This window comes from Rana temporaria, chromosome 1, assembly GCF_905171775.1.
Source record: "Rana temporaria chromosome 1, aRanTem1.1, whole genome shotgun sequence".
In the NCBI taxonomy this organism is placed as follows: Eukaryota; Metazoa; Chordata; class Amphibia; order Anura; family Ranidae; genus Rana; species Rana temporaria.
The window spans coordinates 310,355,625-310,374,404 of NC_053489.1; positions in this window are offsets into that span (position 1 = coordinate 310,355,625).

Genomic DNA, 18,780 nt, shown 5'->3' on the forward strand with positions numbered 1-18,780 from the left:
CTGTGTAATGTAAAGGGGTCTAGTGATGCAGGGTGCTGTGTAATGTAAAGGGGTCCAGTGATGCAGGGTGCTGTGTAATGTAAAGGGGTCTAGTGATGCAGGGTGCTGTGTAATGTAAAGGGGTCCAGTGATGCAGGGTGCTGTGTAATGTAAAGGGGTCCAGTGATGCAGGGTGCTGTGTAATGTAAAGGGGTCCAGTGATGCAGGATGCTGTGTAATGTAAAGGGGTCCAGAGGTGCAGGGTGCTGTGTAATGTAAAGGGGTCCAGTGATGCAGGGGGCTATGTGATGTAAAGGGGTCTAGTGATGCAGGGTGCTGTGTAATGTAAAGTCGTCCAGTGATGCAGGGGGCTGTGTAATGTAAAGGGGTCCAGAGCTGTGGGGTGCTGTGCAATGTAAAGTGGTCCATAGGTGCAGTTGTGGAGAGGGGTACACAGTAGTAACAAAAAGATATTGAAGGATGCAGAGGTATGCAGGGGGCACAGTGGGGTGTTTTTACCTTTTTAACGTGGGGGGGGTGCCAGATATTGGATCCGGCCCGGGTGCCAAATGCTCTAGGTACGCCCCTGACAATAATCATTATAGCAGGAGATCCCCTGTTTAGGTTAGGAGTCAATTGGGATGATCTGAAGGTTCTGTGGGGAAGATGTTTTTTCTATGTATGGTCTATAGTAGTTTTTATCAATTAGTTGTCCCACGTGGGGAAGTGTGCAGCTTTTCTTTGTACAGTGTGAGCTGGGGTGATTAAGCTTATGTGGTACATGCGGTTTTCAACCAGTTGTGCCAATCTGGGCTGTTTTTTATTGCATGGCAGCAGGTTTTCTCCATTAAAACAATCAATTGAAAATGCTAAGCCACATGGCTCTCTTGTCAGCAACACACCTACTATTGTCTCTTGCCTTCCAGACCAAGGTCTCTTCAGGCTTAATCAGCCTTAAGCCCTGTACACACGATCGGTTTGTCCGATGAAAACAGACCGATGGACTGTTTTCATCGGTCAAACCGATCGTGTGTGGGCCCCATCGGTTTGTTTTCCATTGGTTAGAAAAAACATGTTTTAAATTTTTCCTATGGATAAAAAACTGATAGAAAAAAACGATCGTCTGTGTGGAAGTCCATCGGTCAAAAATCCACGCATGCTCAGAATCAAGTCGACGCATGCTCGGAAGCATTGAACTTCATTTTTCTCAGCCCGTCTTAGTGTTTTACGTCACCGCGTTTGCACACGTTCGGATTTTTGACCGATGGTGTGTAGGCAAGACTGATGAAAATCAGCTTCATCGGATATCCAACGAAAAAATCCATCGGATTAGATTCCATCAGATATCCAATCGTGTGTACAGGGCTTTAGTTACAGCACCTCGCTGCACGGGCCCACTCCTGGCCTCTAGATGGGGTTTGCCAACTCTCCTGAGTGTTATGGACTTCCTCCAGGCCCCTGATTTATTAGCTCCCTCAGCTTTCTAATTCTCCATAGACTCTCGCAGATGTTTCAACTTTCCCAGTCATGTGGGCAAGGCTTCTCCCCCAATATGAGGTGTAGTGTCCTGGCAGGAATACACAGCTCTACTAGCTGAAACACATAGCTCTCTCCCAACAGGGCTCGGTCTCCAAGATGGGAAGCTTTAGATGTGATCAGACCTGTCTTGTAATTAATCTGCAAACCTGAGCACTCACACAGCTTGCAGGTCTCCAGCAAGACCAGGACACTAGGGTGACCACGTGTCCCGGATTGCCCGGGACAGTCCCGCATTTTGCAGGTCTGTCCCAGGCACCTTCATTCCAGGACAATACAGTGTCCCGGAATGAAACTGACACAGCCAATCCCCGGGCCAATCTTATGCCCGCAAAAAAGGCTGCCACATCACTGCTTTACTCACTGACAGTACTTGTCCTGGCTGGGAATGCCTGGAGGAGCACAATCCCCGCCCCCTGCTTGTGATTGGAAAAATCATAAAACCCGCCTCTTGTGTCCAATCACTTTTCTGTGATTTGTTACAGCACAAGCTGATTTTTGGGAAGGGGGTGTCCCTGAATGGTAGTTTGGAAATGTGGTCACCCTACAGGACACAGGACTGAAGGTTCCGTCCCACGCATGACACGTTGGAGTCTTCAAGCTCTAGGCCCCAATCCGGGGGTTACAAAACCTGGAGATTACAGACAAGCCCTTCTTCTCCATTCAAAATAAGCAAGGCTCTAAAGCTTTGCACTTTTCCTTAATGTAAACCCCATTTGCATTATTCCGATATGCACACCATGGCAGGGCCTAGCACTGTTACACTAAGTATATATATATACATTGAATGTATATTTAACTGTAAAAGCATCTCTTGTGTAGAACATCCAAAAGCACTGAAACTGCTGCTGGGTGCCACCATCTTGGAAGTGATGTCAGCCGAACCAGCAAAATGAGAGCTGCCGCTCAAGTGACACTCTATAGGAGAGAAGCTGGACCAGCACAGACAGTAATTAGACACTCCCAGAAAGGAACAGGCTATGGCACGCAAAGAGGGAGGGGCTTTGCTAGGGCACTGACTCTACTTACACATTACAAATCAATAAATCTTTTTATTAAAAAAGAAAAGCTCTGCAAGCAAGCATTTAAAGGGGTTGTAAAGGTTTGTGTTTTTTTAGCATAATGCATCCTATGCATTAAGGTGAAAAAACACCTGGCAATCACCGGCCCCCCAGTCCCACCCATTTTACTTACCTGAGCCAGTTCACCTGCTCAGCGCTTCCCCAGTGTCCCCTTCTCCACGGAGTCCTGGCATTGATTGGATAGATTGAAAGCAGCGCAGATATTGGCTCCCAGATATTGGCAGATATTGGCTCCCGCTGCTGCCAATCAAATCAAATGACGTGGGCGCCGGGGGCAGGGCCGAGTCATATACTCGGCGTCTATGGATGTCGAGTGTATGCCTCGGGAGTACGCCCGCAAGGTAACCCCCTCGGGAGAGAGCTTCCCGGGGGGTTATCTAATGCGAGGAGGAGCCGCAAGAGCCCAGAAGAAGATGTTTGGGGCCACTCTGTGCAAAACAAGCTGCACAGTGGAGGGAAGTATGACATGTTTGTTATTTAATTTTTTTTTTAAATGAACCTTTAGTATCCCTTTAAAATACTTGACTTTTCTGTGCTTTTATTTGCATTTTTTTTTAATTGGTGGAGGGCAGAAGAGAGCAGGAAAGTGGCGCATCTTTTCTTATTAGCAGAGGCTGGCGTTAACTCTCACAATGCTGGAAGAAAGACTGTAGGGGCGGTAGCTGTGAGGAGGTTATTGTTACCAGATGTAGCCTCCTGCAGGCAATGGAATAAACACCATTACACATAACTAATGTGTTTGGTGCTTTATCTTACAAAAAAAAACACATTTCAGCTTTACCTTTGTTTAAAGGGGTTGTAAAGGTTTGGTTTTTATTTTCTAAATAGGTTCCTTTAAGCTAGTGCATTGTTGGTTCACTTACCTTTTCCTTCCATTTCCCTTCTAAATGTTTTTTTTTCTTTGTTTGAATTTCTCACTTCCTGTTTCTCCTCAGTAAGTTTGCCACCATCATCCGAGAGGGGGTTGGTCAGCCAGAACAGCTTACTGAGGAGGAACAGGAAGTGAGAAATTCAGACGAAGAAAACAAAGAAAAACATTTTTTAGAAGGGAAATCAAAGGAAAAGGTAAGTGAACCAACAATGTACTAGCTTAAAGGAACCTATTTAGAAAATAAAAAACAAACCTTTACAACCCCTTTAAACCTCCATATGAATTTTTTTGCATACCTGTGAAAATAATTGAAATAAATATGTGTAGCGCCCTGCTCCTGGCGAACAGGCACTGCCTCAAATTTAATGGGGTCTGAGCTGTTATTTGGCTCAGACCAGAGTGATTAAGGGCAATTTAGCCTCTGTTCCAGCCATGGCTGTGCTGGGAGTAATCCACCATTGATCGCCTAGGGGTGTTATTACCACCCCAGGCCAAGGGTGGCAGCAGCCAGGTCATGGTACATTGAGTGTCCCCCTCAGCAGCGAATCAGTGGGAGTGGTTGCCCCGCTGTGCATGCTGGGGAGGGGTACTTAAGGGACAGACACCATTGGTGCGGGGTCCGTCCGTTCGCGCCCTGTGGCCCACCTGGCCAGGGGGTGCGTGTTGTGAATCCTGGCTCCGGGACCACGTTGGCCCGGGGTTGTGGCTTCATCTGTTGGGCCAGTTGTCTGACTGGGGCCTGTACCGCAGAGGTGATCCTGTGCTGTCCGTCCTGCGGGAGGAGGCCACTTGATGAAGGAAGCCAGGGGAGGACCTATCCTGGAGAGGACCATGTAAGAGGCTGGTATCTTAGTCGAATTCAAAGGTTCTAGTGAGAAAAAGCTAAAGAGATCTGGGTGCTGAATCCTGTGGCAGAGGATTCCGGACCAAAATATCTCGCCAAGAAAGGAAGGTCTGTGGCAGAGACTGTCTTTTATTCCGTGCGCCATCCCGGCTGCTAGGCCAGTGAGAGGGACCTATCCGGGTGAGCAATACCCACTCTGGCAAGAGTAGCGACGAGAACTGTTTGCTGGAAACAGGAGTGTTTCCTTATTTTGCACCTGAACCTACCTACCCTTCCACCCCTCACTCCTCTTTTCTACTAAAGTTCTACAAAATAAACCCCAAGAGAAAGAAGTACATTGGGCCAGATTCACATAGCCCGGGCGCAGCGTAACGTAACCGATTTAGGTTACACTGCCGCAAATTTTCTGACTAAGTGCCCGATCTACAAAGCACTTACCTGGAAATTTGCGGCGGTGTATCCTAAATCCATCCTGCGCAAGGCGGGCCAATTAAAATGGGGCGAGTCCCATTTAAATTAGGCGCGCTCCCGCGCCGGACGTACTGCGCATGCTCCCGTCGCAAATTTCCCGACGTGCTTTGCGCGAAATTACGACGCGCCGACGTTTTGTGAATCGCGACGGGTAAAAAAGACTTGCGCCGGGAAAAAGAAAAATTAAAAAAAAAATTCAAAAGCGACGCGGGAAAGACGGGTATACTTTTACATGGTGTAGTAAGTTTACACTTTGTAAAAGGTGCCCTATCTTTGCGACGGCAAACTAACACTTGCGGCGACGTAACGACGGGAAAAAGTTCCGTGAATCGCCGTAACTGCTAATTTGCAAACCCGACGCTGGTTTACGACGCAAACTCCCCCCAGCGGCGGCCGCGGTACTGCATCCTAAGATCCGACAGTGTAAAACTATTACACCTGTCGGATCTTAGGGATATCTATGCGTAACTGATTCTATGAATCAGTCGCATAGATAGAAACAGGGATATGACGGCGTATCAGGAGAAACGCCGGCGTATCCCTTTTGTGAATCTGGCCCATTGTGTGTGGACATTGAAATTCTTTGGACTCTCCTTTCACCCTGGACAGTGAGAATAGAGGTAACGTGTCGCCGACAATCTAAACCAGCAGCTCCTACGGGGGTAGTGCTACATATGTATGAAGGATGATATGCGCCCAGGTAAAATGGAATGTACTACAATATATTCTTTAACACTTTAACTAAAGCAGTTTGTAGCTAGCCACATTAAATGATCAGTGTGACCTGCAATTTAATACATTTAAAAACATTTCAGATGCATAAAAGTTAGAGGGGAGGTTTAAAGAGAGCTATACTGGATTTTAAAGATTATCCTTCTTTAGCAGTTTGTATCTTTTGTATACTTTACAATGCTTTCTCCCTGCGGACATGATTTTATTGTCTCTTCTCTTTAGCTTGATTTGCACATTGAAAGGTTCCTGGTTTAGGAACCAGATAATGATATAAAATACCTATTTATATTCAGCGCGGCCCACACGCTCCCATTTCTGTGATTATAAAACACCTGCATTTAATCTACATGGGATAATAGGAGGTATAGCAGGCAGCGCGAAGAAGTAATCAGGTAAAATATTACAATATTATGGCACATCACAAGCTGGTAATGACTTGCCATTAAAAAAGTAGAAGGCTGACAAATACTGTGACCTAAATCAATCATGCATATAGCATTCTCATAATACATTCTGAGCTACTTCTACCCACAGACTGATAGCTTTTCAGGTGTGTTCCAAGCATACAGCTACTGTATATGCATTTTTAACATCTACACTTATGCCGCGTACACACAATAATTTTTCGGCATGTAAAAAACGACGTTTAAAAAAATTTCATTTAAAACGATCGTGTGTGGGCTTCACATCATTTTTCAGGTTCTGAATAACGACAAAAAAAAAAAATCGAACATGCTGCATTTTTTAACGACGTTTTAAACAATGTCGTTTTTTGAGTTGTAAAAAATGATCGTGTGTGCGCTTAAACAACGTGAAAAACCCGCGCATGCTCAGAAGCAAGTTATGAGGGATCGGACGGCAGCAGCAGTGCTGTGGGCTGGATCTGTGACAATTACAGTCACAGATCCAGCCATCCATCCCACCATGCTTAGTCATCCCTGTGCAATACTCTGCAATACCCTGTGCAATACACTGTGCAATACTCTGCAATACCCTGTGCAATACTCTGCAATACCCTGTGCAATACCCTGTGCAATACCTTATGCAATACTCTGCAATACCCTGTGCAATGCCCTGTGCAATACTCCGCAATACCTTGTGCAATACTCCGCAATACCCTGCCAATACTCTGCAATACCCTGGGCAATACTCCGCAATACCCTGTGCAATACTCAGCAATACCCTGCAATACCCTGTGCAATACTCCGCAATACCTTGTGGAATACTCTGCAATACCTTGTGTAATACTCCGCAATGCCCTGTCAATACTCCGCAATACCCTGGGCAATACACCGCAATACCCTGTGCAATACTCTGCAATACCCTGTGCAATACTCCGCAATACCTTGTGCAATACTCCGCAATACCCTGCCAATACTCTGCAATACCCTGGGAAATACACTGCAATACCCTGTGCAATACTCCGCAATACCCTGTGCAATACTCCGCAATACATTGTGCAATACTCCGCAATACCCTGCAATACCCTGTGCAATACTCCCCAATACCCTGCCAATACTCCGCAATACCCTGTGCAATACTCCGCAATACCCTGCCAATACTCAGCAATACCCTGTGCAAGTGTGCAATACTCTGCAATACCCTGTGCAGTACTCTGCAATACCCTGTGCAATACTCTGCAATACCCTGTGCAATTCTCTGCAATACCCTGCCAATACTCTTCAATACCCCGCAATACGTGCCCCCCTCCCGCCATGCTCCGTTGCTTCTACCGACTCACCGCTACGATCAAAGCCAGGATCATTTATTTTTATTTTTTATTTCAGGCTTCCCAGCCTAGAGGTGAGATGCGGGGTCTTATTGACCCCGCATCTCACTGTAAAGAGGACCTGTCATGCTATATTTCTATTACAAGGGATGTTTACATTCCTTATAATAGGAATAAAAGTGATCAAAAAATGTATTTTTGGGGAAAAAAGTGTCAAACTAAAATAAATAAAGTAAAATGAACAATACATTTTTTTTTTTAAATCGCCCCTGTCCCTGTGTGCTCACATGCAGAAGCGAACGCATACATAATTCCCGCCGACATATGAAAATGGTGTTCAAGCTACACATGTAAAGGTATCGCTGCGAACGTTAGAGTGAGAGCAATCATTTTGGCCCTTGACCTCCTCCGTAACTCAAAACATGTAACCAGTACAAACAATTAAAACGTCGCCTATGGGGATTTTTAAGTAGCAAAGTTTGGCGCCATTCCATGAGCATGTGCAATTTTGAAGGGTGACATATTAGGTATCTATTTACTCGGCGTAACTTCATCTTTCATATTATGCAAAAACATTGGGCTAACTTTACTGTTTTTTTTTTTTTTAAGCACAAACCTTTTTATTTTTTAAACGCGTTTGAAAAATTGCTGCGCAAATACCGTGCGAGATAAAAAGTAATGTAATGTAATGACCGCCATTGTATTCTCTAGGGTCTTTGCTAAAAAAGCATATATAATGTTTTGGGGTTCTATGTAATTTTCTAGCAAATAAATTATGATTTTTCCATGTAGGAGAGAAATGTCAGAATTGGCCTGGGTGCTCCAGAACGCCTGAAGGTGCTCCCTGCATGTTGGACCTCTATATGTGGCCACGCTGTGTAAAAGTCTCACACATGTGGTATCGCTATACTCGGGAGTAATAGCAGAATGTGTTTTGGGGTGTAATTTGTGGCATGCATATGCTGTGTGTGAGAAATAACCTGCTAATATGAACATTTTGTGAAAAAAAAAAAGAAAAAAAATCTTGATTTTTCAAAGAATTGTGGGAAAAAAATGACAACTTCAAAAAACTCACCATGCCTTTTTCTAAATACCTTGGAATGTCTTCTTTCCAAAAAGGGGTCATTTGGGGGGTATTTGTACTTTTCTGGCATGTTAGGGTCTCAAGAATGAGATAGGCCGTCAGTACTTCAGGTGTGATAAATTTTCAGATATTGGCACCATAGCCTGTGGACTCTTTCACAAAGACCAAATAATATGCACCAATTTGTACTTATTTTTACCAAAGATATGTAGTAGTATACATTTAGGCCAAAATTTATGAAGAAAAATGTTCTAAATTTTATAACAGAAACAAGAAAAATTCATTTTTTTTTACAGAATTTTCAGTCTTTTTTTCTTTTATAGCGCAAACAATAAAAAACACAACAGTGATTATATACCACCAAAAGAAAGCTCTATTTGTGTGAAAAAAAGGACACAAATTTCATATGGGTACAATCTTGTATGACTGAGTAATTGTCATTCAAATTGTGAGAGCACCAAAAGCTGAAAATTGATCTGATTAGGAAGGGGGATTGAGTGCCCAGTGGTCAAGTGGTCAAGGACAATAAACTGGCACTTTTTTTTTAAAAGTTTGGAGACCCCTGGTCATGTCCATCTAAATCTACTAGTGCATTTAGCACTGCCCTCTCCCCAGATTGACAATGCTGCTATTGGGTGGTTCTGTTTCTCCCTTTAAAGCCACCCTAAAACAGGAAGTGTGTTACTAGCTAGATCACCAGGTGAAAACAAATAAAAAAGGCCTAAAAAAGAAAACGAATGAAGCCATCATACTTTCAGGACTAGTAGGCTGCAATACATCCAATTTCAGTTTTTTTGCTTTAGATATGTTTACGTAATCTGAAAATGGTCCTGTTACAATGGTCTTTTTTTAATCCTAATATTCAATTTGATCAAGGAATTTTTAATAGCTTGATTTCAAAACAATTTTCACAGCATTTTATAAATGACTTACCTACTAACCATTCTTACAAATCATTATTCATTCAGTTTATTCATTGGTTTTTGCATACCTTTAGGATTTACCACGACAGGCCTGTGTGCTACAGTTTCACACACCCACATCCATTGTGTTACATTGTTAATACTGTCAAAGCTTGAAAAAGAAGATTTAATATCTGCACAATATAATTATGGCTGTAAGAATACTGATGTCTAGTCTCTCCTTTCCAAATACATTTTATACTTCTAAGTATAGACCTTTTAAAAACCTTAGAAAATTAGGTCATTCAAAGAACAATTTCGACAATTTATCTGAAAGCATTCTGTTACATAACATCATCCTCTAACATGCGTTTAACATACAGTTCTGCTTGTTGAGGTAATGCCTGATCTTGTAGTTGTCTAAATGAAGGAAATGTATATTTCTGAAGTACAACTGTAGAAAACAAATCATATAAGCACAGAGCTGCAGCTGGTAGATGATAATATCTAATAATATTATTACCCTGTATTGCAGTTTGAGTTCTCTCCAGTGCCATCCACTGTCCTCCAGAAGGGCTCATGCAAATGTTGACTTTCTCACGTGAAAGCATCGATCCCCCTGTCTTGTATCAATGGTTTAGGCTGGTGTTGGTGTAATGGTGTGATGGTGTGAAGGATATTTTATTGACACACTTTGGACCCTTTAGTACCAATTGAGCATTGTTTAAACACCATGGCCTACCTGAGTATTGTTACTGACCATGTCCATCCCTTTATGACTACAGTGTCCCCATGTTCTGATGGTTACTTCCAGCAGGATAATGCATCATGTCACAAAGCTCAAAACATTTCAAACTGGTTTCTTGAAAATTACAATGAGTTCACTGGACTCCAATGGCTTTCACAGACACCAAATCTTAATCTAATAGAGCACCTTTGGAACGTGGTGGAACGGAAGATTTGTATAATGGATGTGCAGCAAACAAATCTGCAGCAACTGTGTGATGCATTCATGTCAATATGGACCAACATCTCTGAGGAATGTTTCCAACACCTTGTTGGATCTATGCTATATAGAATTAAGGCAGGTATGAAGGCAAAAGGGGGTCAAACTCGGTACTAGAAAGGTGTACCGAATAAAGTGTCTGGTGAGTGTATATCTTTCTTAGCCAACATAGATGTTGGGGGGGGGGGGGGGAGAGCATTTTTAAGACTAGTTAGGTTTGGCCTTGAATTCTACTTGAACTTCGGGCAAGTATAAATATATATTAAAGCCTAAGTTTAGTAAAAACTAAAAAGTACAAGGGACATTTTGCATTAAACTTAAAGTGACAATAAAGGTTCACTTTTAAAAAAAAAAAAAAAAAAAAATAACAAACATGTCATACTTACCTCCACTGTGCAGTTTGTTTTGCACAGAGTGGCCCCGATCCTCCTCTTCTGGGGTCCTACGGCAGCTCTCACAGCTCCTCCCCGCAATAGATAACCCCCTCTGGGAAGCTGAGGGGGTTACCTTGCGTGCGCGCTTCCATGTCATACACTCGGCGTCCATAGGCTTCGAGTGTATGACTCAGCCCCGCCCCCCAGCGCCCATATCATTGGATTTGATTGACAGCAGCGGGAGCCAATGGCTGCGCTGCTATCACTATCCAATGAAGAGCCGAGAAGCAGTGGAGAGAGCGATGCGGGATCGCACCCACTAAAATTCTGGGCTCAGGTAAGTAAAACGGGGGGCTGGGGGGCCAGACACTGCAAGGTGTTTTTTCACCTTAATGCATAGGATGCATTAAGGTGAAAAAACACGAAGGTTTACAACCCCTTTAAGTGATGTGCTGAATTGTTAATTTTTTTTACTAAAGTTATGCTTAATTTCAATTGTTTATGAATTTTAAATGACAAAAAAAAAGTAAATAAATAATAATGTAAAACAATTCACATGACATTATCAATCCTGCCCCTTATACAAATGATCCCTTCTTGCAATATATCACAAATCAAAAACTTGCAACCTCATGGGAATCCAAGGGTCTTTGATGTAGCATATTTATGAAATGAAAAACAATAAATATGCACTATCACACATTTACAAGATATTAAAAAGTGTATCGGTAAGTCTCCAGAAGGTGGCAACCTTCCAGGTGGTCAATGATGATCAAGCCCCTCCGGGTGGATGTGATGTAATGTTCTTGGAACCAGGAAGTTAACCAGGGAAACACCAGGAAGAGCCAACAGAAACAGCAGACTGTCTGTGTATATCACATGGATTAGAACCACTGTGAATGAATGACTTGTATAGCGCTACACATGCGAACTGAATCGCCTCTAGGCGCTTTTGGCAGCCAGTGTCTTCCTGGCTGGTGTGGTCATTTACCCCGTAGAATCTTGACACACTTGGGACACACAGTCGGACACACATATATACATATATACTGGGCCAATTTGGCCAGGATCCAATTAACCTACCAGCATGTCTTTGGAGTGTGGGAGGAAACCCACTCAGACACAGGGAGAACATGCAAACTCCAAGCAGATGGTATCGTGGTTGTAATTCGAACCAACAACCCTTTTTGCTGCTAGGTGAAAGTGCTAACCACTACACCACTGTGCTGTGAGTGAGAGACTTGTAAAGTGCAACACATGCGAACTGAATCGCCTCTGGGCGCTGTATCCATTTCATTGGTAAGGAACCCCTTGACCTCAGAAGAGATGGGTTTTAATCTTTCTCCTGAAGGCCAAGTGGTCCGACTCCAGTCGGATGGTGGTTGGTAGTGCATTCCACAGGCGAGGTCCCTGGACTGCAAATCTTCGATCTCCTTTGGACTTGTATCTGGCTTTGGGTATCTGGAAGAGGTTTTGATTGGTGGATCGCAGAATGCGATTGGGGTTATGGGCTTTTATTTTTTCGCATAGATATTGGGGGGCGTTGCCTTGAATACACTTATGTATTAGACAGAGTGCCTTGAAAGTGATTCTGTATTTTACTGGCAACCAATGAAGGGATCTCAGTGAAGGTGAGATTGATTCCCATGTTTTTTTCCCAGTCACTAGTCGAGCGGCCATATTTTGAACGACTTGCAGACGAGTGATTTGGTATTTGGGTAGTCCTAGATAGAGGGCATTTGCGTAGTCGAGTCTGGAATTGTTGATTGTTCCCACCACGACTGCAATGTCCTCTTTCGGGATAAAGGGCGTGAGTCTGCGTAGTAGGCGCAGCAGATGGTGGGATCCACTGACTACTGACCCTATTTGTGCATCCTATGTCATGTAGGTATCGAAAATGACTCCGAGACTTTTGACTTTGGTGCTAGGGGTGATACTTTTACCCAGAATGGGTGGGGGAGTCCATGTTGATGCGGGGTGATTTTTCCGGTTGGCGTGAAACAGGAGAAGTTCTGTTTTCGAGCCATTGAGTTTAAGATAACTGTTTGTGATCCAGTTATCTATTAGAGTGAGGCATTTCTCTAGTCCAAGAGAATGATCCTTTTTGTTGCAGATGCGGAAATACAGTTGAGTGTCATCTGCATAGGAGTGGTAAAGTAACTTCTGGTTACTGATGATTTCAAAGAGAGGGCGAAGATAGATATTAAACAATACGGGCAATAAGGGAGATCCCTGAGGGACTCTGCATGACACCGTACGTTTTTCAGAAGTGAAAGACCCCAGTTTCACTATTTGTGATCGGTTTTCCAAGAAGGAGGAGAACCAGGGTAAAACATCTTCAGCAACTCCGGCTACTTCAGCTAGCCTAGCCAGTAGTAGTCTGTGGTCTACAGTGTCAAAAGCCGCGCTTAGGTCCAGCAGTATCAGGAGACAAGATTCTCCTTCGTCTGCGGCCTCTAGAGCGTCATCCCATATTTTGAGCAGCGCCGTTTCTGTTCCGTGACCCAGACGGAAGCCTGATTGAAACGGATCGAGTAATTTATGGGTGTCTAAATGCAGTTGCAGCTGTTGTACAACTACTTTCTCCATTACCTTGAAGAAGACATTTAGAGCTGTTATGGGCCTCTGGTTGTTTGGGTCTTTGGGGTCGAGGGTAGTTTTTTTTTAGAATTGGTTTTATTGTACCTTGTTTCAGCAAGGTGGGCACAATGCCCTCCTTGAATGATTGGTTTATGACCTTCGTGATAGCTGGTGCCAGTATATCGGCACTTTCTTTCATCAGTTTAGTGGGGATGATATCATTGAGTGCTGTGCTATTACGCAGAGTCCCGATGATTTTAGTGGCATCGATGGAAATGGGTTTTAGAGTGAAGTTTGGTGATTGCGGCGGATTTATGTGGGTATTAGGTTTGCGATTTGGGGGGGAGTTGGTGACGGTTCCATTTTGCTGAATACTTTCACGGATTTTTTCAATTTTATTAATGAAATAATCCGATAATTCGTTGCAAAATTCTTGTGAATCAGAATTGGGGGCCTCTAAACAAGCAGGATTCATAGTCTGAGTGACCAGCTTGAAGAGTTCTCGGGGGCGGTTAAGGGCATTTGCGATGATGTTGGAGAAATGATTTTTTTTTGGCCGTGAAGATTTCTTTGTGATATTTCTTTGTTATTATCTTGTAAATGGTGTGGTTTTTATCTGAAGAGCCCCTTTTCCACGCAGCTTCTGCTCTTCTACGCTCTTGCTTTAGCAACGTCAGCTGGTCATTAAACCAGCTGGAGTTGTTTTTCCGGGTGCAAGTTTTGCGTTTTGGTGCTACTAAGTCAGCTGACTGTAGTAACGCCTTGTTGATGGCGTCAAGTGTTTCTGTGGCTGTTTTTTTGTTTGTTGGGCTGTTTTTATTTTGTTCCCTAGTGTTGTTTTGAAGAGTTCCGAGTGGAGCTTCTTCTGAGATCTAGTCCAGTGAGTTGTCACCGGTTTTGTCGTTTTTTTTTGGGCTGCTGTTTTTAGTGATTGTGAACTTGATGGCATGGTGATCGGTCCATGGTTGCGGCTCATTTCCCATGACGTCAATTTCCAAATCTTGTTTGAAAATGAGATTGAGCGTATGGCCTGAGGCATGAGTGGGTCCTTGTATTAGTTGCTGCAGACCTAATCCTTCCAGATGGTCGATGCAGGCGTCGGCTACGGGGTCCAGCGAGGAGTTGGCCCAGAGGTTGAAATCCCCAAGCACCAAAAGGTGTTTGATGTTTAGGGTATATGTGGAGATGAATTCCATCAATGACGTGAGAAGGTGCATTTTTGGGCCTGGTGGTCTATAGCAAAGTAGCATATGGACCGTATCTTGAAGATTTGTTTGCAGCTGCAGAGTGAGGGTTTCCATGAATGGAAGCGAGTTTTGAAGGATTGGTTTGGTGATCGAGAGGTGAGTCTTGTGGATCACCGCCAGGCCCCCCCCTCTTTGCCCCACTCTGTTTTGCTTTGAATGCGATAATTTGCTGGCACTAATTCTGTTAGAATGGTGTTGCAGTCGGCTGTCAGCCAGCTTTCTGTGATGAAGAGGCAGTCTAGATCGTGTTGAAGGATGAAATCATAGATTTCTTGTCGGTGTTTTACTGCCGATCTTGTGTTGACCAAAGCGCATATTATGGGGTGGGGTGAGAAGACTAAGGTGAGAGCGTCTTCTGCACCGCTGAATCTATATAACAAGAGTTCCAACTTTACTAGCTGCAAGCTTGTTCTGGGTCAGTGATTGAAAAAAATAATGAAGACTCCTGTCTTAACTCCTGTTTTAAACTCCTGGTTTTTAACTCAGGCACTTTTGTTCAAAGAATGCACTTCTGGTCAGAGAATCCACATGTGAAGCCACCATCAACTGGGAGCCAGCTCCTATGGGAGTTTGTACAGACACTTTTATACTCACCTATGAACACCTGTGAACAAACACACACCTGTGAACAATTAAACCCTCCCCTTAATTAGCAGAAAGGAAAAAGAAAAAAAGCTGTTTAAAAAGTGTCAGAGAAAAAGAAGGGGAAAAAATCAACCCTTGCAAGCAGAAACAGTCAATAGCAAACTCCTGGTTTTTAACTCAGGCACTTTTGTTCAAAGAATGCACTTCTGGTCAGAGAATCCACATGTGAAGCCACCATCAACTGTGAACAGCAAGAAAGTGTTGTAGACCCACAATTTGGTTACACGTTTCGGCCCCAGAGGTTTGAAAAGGTGTAGGAACACACACTATTGCTAGCAGCAATGAACTAAATAATCAATTTATTCACAGGTATTATGTATTATACAGTGTTTTTTATATTTTTATTTTCTCCAAAGACATGTCCACATTTCGACTAAGCCCTGTGGGCAGGATGAAACACATCAGGGACATGTCTTGGGGGAGTTGGGATGAAGCCCTTTTCACCTTTTCTTAGCCGGGGTGTTTCTTCAGAGTGCGATGTTCTTTCTTCCCTTTTCCACAAGTAGAAAAGTGCAGGTAGCAGAGAAACGAGGCAGAAGACAGAAATGACACTCTGTGCTCTATTGCTGTGGATTGAGACAAGCATATACTATAGAAGTATAGAAAACAGTGCAGCGCTGTTATTAGTAGTTAAATGCTTAAATACAATTGAGTAAAGACAGTGTAGACAAAAAAACCCTTTGATAAAAAAGAGTCTGAATAAATTAAATGAATAAGTGAAAAAAGAAACAGCAAAGTCCGTTTGAAAACCCAAAATTAAAGAGTGTCTCAATCCGGTGTAATTTCATCTATAAAAAAGTTCCTTAATTAACAAGATGTGATGAGATCTTGATTACTGTGAAATAGTGTTCACCCATGCAATTCGTGAAGATAGGATTAACCGCTTACCAGAGGTAAAGACTGTTTTCCACCAGTCTTATAGAGCCTATGGGAAGTCAGGTCTCCCAATACCTTTTCAGCAATAATAAAACTCAGCATTCGATCCGGGTGTCATAAAATGGAACAAAAGAAACTTCTCATAGTGCATAACGTTTAAACCAAGAGGTTATATTTAATTTAGGTAATGCACTTACAGTTAAGTTGCCAAAAAACTGCATAACAGTGGACAAGGATAAAAAAGAGCGCTTCAGCTGTAGTGTTCCGATGCTCCTCGCTACTCAGTCTGCAACCACGGCCAGCGTTCAGGACGGAACGCGATGACGTCACGGCACCCAACAATCGTTTCGTCACGAAGGGACTTCTACGGGGGATTAGCCGGATATGGACGTCAGCGCGCTTGGTTGTTTTAAATAGCCCAGGAATCCATTAGTGAAGCTGGAAAACTGGATCAGGTTCACATGTAAAACTGAGGGCAAACCATTTAATATGGGTAGCGAGAGGAGCGGAAGTCCGCTTAACTGGTTATAGAGACGGACCACCCGGAACAGAAAATTATTTAAAAATAATATTGTAATAAGAACGTGGCGGTGTTTTAATTTCTGGCAGCGGAGCAACGAATCACTACTGGAAGAGTAAATAGCAATTAATCTATGTACATCATAGATGTCCACTAATCACTAAATCTATCTGGATATGAATACAGCTTAGATTACATTAAATATTCAATAAATCTACAAAAATAGAAATGTAAATTAGTATTAATCTTAGAACCCAAGATATATTAAAACATTTTATGATTTGATAATATATATATAATTTTAATTGTAAAAAATGAAAAATGAATTAAAAAATATTAAAAAATATTAATTAAAAAATGAAATGCATCACCTCTAAAAAAGATTAAGAATTATTTAAAAAACAGTTCGGAAAGTATGTAGATAACTTTTTACAGCCACTGGTCATATCCACTCCTGCGTACCTTAGGGACACGATGGAGGTGCTAACTTTACTAAAAAAAGTTAGATGGAAGGAGGGCTACATTCTTGCCACTGCAGATGTGGCCTCCTTATATACAGTTATTTCACACCAGCATGGCCTACAAGCAGTTGATTTTTACCTACAGCGTGAATCTACCATACCTCCCCTTCAAAGGGAATTTATTTTGGAACTATTAAAATTTGCGACAACGCATAATTATTTTTGGTTTGGAGGTAGGTTTTTTCTTCAGATCTGTGGCGTGGCGATGGGGGCTAAATTTGCCCCCAGCCTCGCCAATTTATTCATGGCTTTTTGGGAACGAGAAGCCATCGACAACCAACCACCACCGCAACTGCGACTTTGGAAACGTTACATCGACGATGTGTTAGTTATATGGGAAGGAGATGTCTTATCACTCGAATTATTCTTTTCTAATCTTAATTCCAATACAAAAGGCATTACTTTGCAATATGTTATCAGCACTTCGCACATACAATTTCTAGATCTAAATATCTTTGTCAAGGAAGGCCAATTGATTACTAACACATTTTTCAAAGATACAGATCGGAACTCCTTCATTCCGATTTCCAGCTGTCATCATAGCTCTTGGCTTGCTGCAGTGCCAAAAGGGCAATTCCAGCGCTTAAGGCGTAACTGCACAGAGATTGAAGACTATCGTAACCAAGCAAGTGTGCTTAGGCAAAGATTCATTAGTAAAAGATACCAAGTAAATTTGATTGATGAAACCATTAATAATGTGGAAATGATGGAGAGAGAATCTTTGCTAACCAAAAACATCAATAAAAGGAATCTTATCCCTCCAGACAAATTTAGTTGGTCTTTAACAACCAAATATTCTAACCAACACTTCTCTATTAAAAAAATCCTAAAGAAACATTGGGATGTTCTGAGAAGCGATAGGATCCTTGGGGCCCACATTCCTGAGCACCCTGTCTTAATTTTTAAGGGCGCACCTGCTTTGAGACACAGTGTAGCACCTAATGCTGTAGACCCCCCAAAGGAAATATCATTTTTTCACTCACTTAAAGGTTTCTTTCCATGTCGCCGGTGCAACATTTGCAAAATTAATTCTTTTAAGGAGCGCAAATGTACCAATTTCCAATCCTCAGTCACTGGGACTTCTTATGACATAGACTCATTCATTACCTGCTCTACCAAGTATGTTGTATACATGATACAATGCCCTTGCTCCAAACAGTACATAGGCCGCACAAAAAGAGAATTACATATTCGCCTCAGTGAGCATGTTGGGAGAATCAAAAGTGGTTTTCCGAAACACAACCTCTCAAAACATTATGATAAATATCATGGGAGACAACTGAAAGGTACCAGTTTCTTTGCTATAGATAATGTCCGCCCACACTGGCGAGGCACTAATATGGTACGTGCTATCTCTAGGCTCGAAACTCGCTGGATCTTTTGTTTGAAATCGTTCATCCCTTTCGGGCTCAATGTCGACTGGGATGTCAACTGTTTTTTAAATAATTCTTAATCTTTTTTAGAGGTGATGCATTTCATTTTTTAATTAATATTTTTTAATATTTTTTAATTCATTTTTCATTTTTTACAATTAAAATTATATATATATTATCAAATCATAAAATGTTTTAATATATCTTGGGTTCTAAGATTAATACTAATTTACATTTCTATTTTTGTAGATTTATTGAATATTTAATGTAATCTAAGCTGTATTCATATCCAGATAGATTTAGTGATTAGTGGACATCTATGATGTACATAGATTAATTGCTATTTACTCTTCCAGTAGTGATTCGTTGCTCCGCTGCCAGAAATTAAAACACCGCCACGTTCTTATT